This window comes from Opisthorchis viverrini (genome assembly GCF_000715545.1).
Source record: "Opisthorchis viverrini unplaced genomic scaffold opera_v5_16, whole genome shotgun sequence".
Lineage (NCBI taxonomy): Eukaryota > Metazoa > Platyhelminthes > Trematoda > Opisthorchiida > Opisthorchiidae > Opisthorchis > Opisthorchis viverrini.
Genome location: NW_008751672.1, coordinates 2,421,656 through 2,425,248, shown reverse-complemented (window position 1 = coordinate 2,425,248; position 3,593 = coordinate 2,421,656). Strand labels below are relative to the sequence as shown.

General features: G+C 46.9%; 1 protein-coding gene across 1 annotated transcript in view; it reads left to right on the top strand.

The window, feature by feature from the left end:
• Nucleotides 1-2,273: 2,273 nt before the first annotated feature.
• T265_01517 (hypothetical protein) overlaps nucleotides 2,274-3,593 on the top strand; it is a gene marked incomplete at both ends in the record, with an annotated part of 12,010 nt that continues 10,690 nt past the window's right edge. The window contains one exon of the mRNA XM_009165558.1: nucleotides 2,274-2,377. The remainder of the gene's footprint in view (nucleotides 2,378-3,593) is intronic.

The window sequence follows — 3,593 nt, the reverse complement described above, 5'->3', positions numbered from 1 at the left end:
GGCTCAGACCGAGAACTAAGCTGAGGAAAATACCGTTACAACATTCAGATCGGTAATTTCGCCCCTTAACCACTGTGCTGTCTCCACGGCAACACCGGGTTTCTTCCCCTTTATGCTTTTCTTCAGTGCCGAACAATGATGTTATGGGTAGTGTATTGAAACATTGGTACCACAGGTGCGTTTATTGGTTGTTGATTAGGTGACTGCTAACCGGGCTTGGCAATTAATTAGCAGACTTTTCGTTACCAAGTGGGAAAACTCATCAGGGCGCGGTCCGGTGAGTGACGTGCTGACGGTGACGGTGATCCTCACCATCTCGATGTCCGTCAAAAATTCCGGTAGTCTGTTGAGGTAGGGCCATTCGCTATATCCTGTAAGCCCCTGAAGAAGTACGACATCTGGACTTCATATAGCAGCCTACAGTTGTCACAAGGCACACCTCTGGGCCTGTAATACCGTCACAGCTACCTTGTCACAAATCATTACTAATGGTTAATCGCAAGTTACAGTGTAACAAGGGTTCAGATGATTATGTCGTCCACATCCCTGCAAGTACAGCCTATGTCTGACGAACTGTGAAGATACCATGCTCAGAATTACGTCGATGTCATCGCATGGCATGCGAAACACATTTTCTGACATTCTGCGCGGTTTGTCATACCCTTAACTCCATGCATCCGTACGATTACCCAACCCATTTTTGGCCTAACGCCAACCGCGATATTCATCACTGAGCTCGCATCTGCTCGTTCTGAGGCCCACCGACATACGGCTAGCTTCTTAGAAGCCTTTGGAACGCCTAATGTCCGGCTTAACCAAGTCCGTGTAGATATCACTGGGCTCTTACCACCTTTGCAGGATTTAGTCTACCTACTGATGCGCGTCGACAGTTTTACTTGTCGGTCATAGGCTATCGTCGTCCCTGACATCTCGACGGAAGCTGGTTAGAGGCGTTCATTGAACGCCTCGTGGCGCTGTCCCATTACCATAGCAGTTCGGATCGTTTTCACCTGTTTTGCCACTGCTAGGCATTCTTAAGATCCGAACAACGGTCATCATCCTGCCGCTAACACCCTTGTATGCCGTTTCCACCGGTAGTTTATTTCCTAACAGTGTACGTCTTGTGTTAATCCGCCCATGACGATGTGGCTTCAGACAGCCGTCTACCACTTGTAATCTATCATGATCTCCTGACAGTCTACAGTACAGAAGACTCTCACTAGAGACCATGATCCCACCTGCTTCTGTTCCATAAGTTCAACACAGCTTCCTCTACGGGGCGAGATGGTTCACTTGGTCGGAGCGCGGATTTACGGACTGGAATGTCCGTGGTTCGAACCCGACCTTTGCCTCCTGACTTCCCCTGTCTAGGCTTGGGCAACCTGGCTATATCCCAGCCCTCGTGCTTCCTTCGGGTAGCGCGGCAGCTAGGCACCCGAAGGGTGTTATAGCTGAGAGTTTTTTCCTCTACGGTCCTGAAGTATGGCGCCCCAAATATAACACAATGCGCACCCTACTTGGGCCTATTCAACTCACTACTACGCTCACCCTAAGACGGGCCCAAGAGAACCAGACGCTCTTGGGGTGTTACGAATTTCTTCCCACCACATGTCCTTCAAACCTACCGCTTACAGTCGTAGCCCCCTCACCCCATGTGATCCCGCATTCCACTCTCCGTTTCCAACCTCTCAACGCGCATAATTATCAAACGAAACTGCCGAAGCGTGTCTACGCAAAATGTGCCAGTCTGTTGCTCATTTGCCCATATATCGCCCCATTCGTGTTTCCTCACTTCAGTCGTCATGCCGCACACTTGACGGATTCCGAGACATCGTGTTCAGACTACGATGTCTACGGGTTCTACCGTTTTGGAGGTAGAGACAGATGTATGCGTCCTTACCCTTGATTCATCGTCCAATCCCTAACAAACGTTTCTTTCTCAACACATCGTCGATTCCTTGTAGCTCATCCGCAAGCCAAGAGGATATGATTTAGATTTCATTCGTGGCCATTCAACAAGGACAAAAGGTTTTCGACCTCTTATCTCTAACCGTTTTATTGCACTTTGTATCTGCTTTTTCGAGTTTGACACTGCCGTCGGGCATGACTGTCTTCTGTTGATCTTGCTCTTCATATTACTTATTGTTGTGCCGTTTATATCTTCCCTACCAACCTCTAAAACCTCGGATGAGAATACTTTCGGGGTGTTCGCTTAAGGACACGCATGACCATAACTTATCTGTGTAAACAGCTCCTGACTAAACTGTTTTTTTCTAATTCCAGTGTACCTGCCGTCATATTAGTACCTGTATCTGTACCTCTAAATCCTTCGCGCAATCGGCAAGATGTCAGGGCCACGCGTATATATTGAATTCTGGTGCGTTTCATCTTTCATAGTATAGATTATATTCTACCGTTGTTCTTTATTCTGGTCAACAACACAGACTTCACTCGTGTTTTTCTTAAAAAATTCCTGATCACTTGTTTACAACCTTGATTGATCACCACTTGGCTGGCAGCGTTATCCACGAACTAATGTCACAATCAAGACATCTCGTCCTACATTCTGCTTTAACCGATGGTGTATAAAACTGTGATAATATCCGTCGGTGAATAGTTGCATACTGGAATGGTTACCTGGGCCCAAAGTTGTCCTTGCAGCGATGTTCCCTGTACTATGTGGTTCTCACTAGCCGTTGAGATTGTATTCGTTCAACATCATCATTTGATCCTGACCACACACAGCTTAATCTTTCAGGTTCGGGAGCTGAATATCACTCAATCTAGAGGTTGTAGGCCGCTAATGGGTCGACTGTATTTTATCATTCGTCATTCGTCAGCTGACAGTTTTTCTAAACATGTTACTGCTTTCCCCTTTTCCTGATGTGGCCAGAGTCAAATTACGGTTTGTGATTGTTAGACAGAAGATTTATACTGTTAGATCGGTCCTCCAGACATCCAAATCCTGGAGATAGCCCATGTTTAGTCCCTAGAAATTCGTGTTCATTATTTTAACTTAGGAGTTACATTTGACCGGAGCGACTTACACTGAAAGTGGGTGCAGCTACCAGTTTCCATTTTTCTCAACTTTCCGGCTTGTTGGAATCTTATGCTTGATAGCGTTCTTTCGTTCATGTTTGGGCGCAATGAGTCACTCTAAGACTGCCACTGATTTGGTTTAACTGCAGTGCATAAGATGTCGTCAAACTTAACGGAAGAATGATAGGATGAATCAATCTGCAAGTGCCTCAGAGGGAGAGTAATTTCACAAAATGAGTGAAGCTTCTGTCACTCGATGTCGTCACTCTAGGGACCAGTAGATACGTGATTACGTGATGCGGTTCCAGTGATTAAAAGATGATTGGCGCTATGTTCTGTCTTGGTGGGAGCTAATCGCATTGCTGTTCAGCCACTCATAATTGAACGGTTAAGTGGTCAACCACTGGCCCGACCTAAAGCTGCCACCTTGACGTGGTGGTCGGGATTCAGTGCTGCAACGATCCTGCGGGCTACACTGGCTGGAACTTCGTTCCACAAGGTGCAACCATGCCAGGAAGGCCAAAGGGGAGCAGCCAGACCAAGAGCAGCGAGAC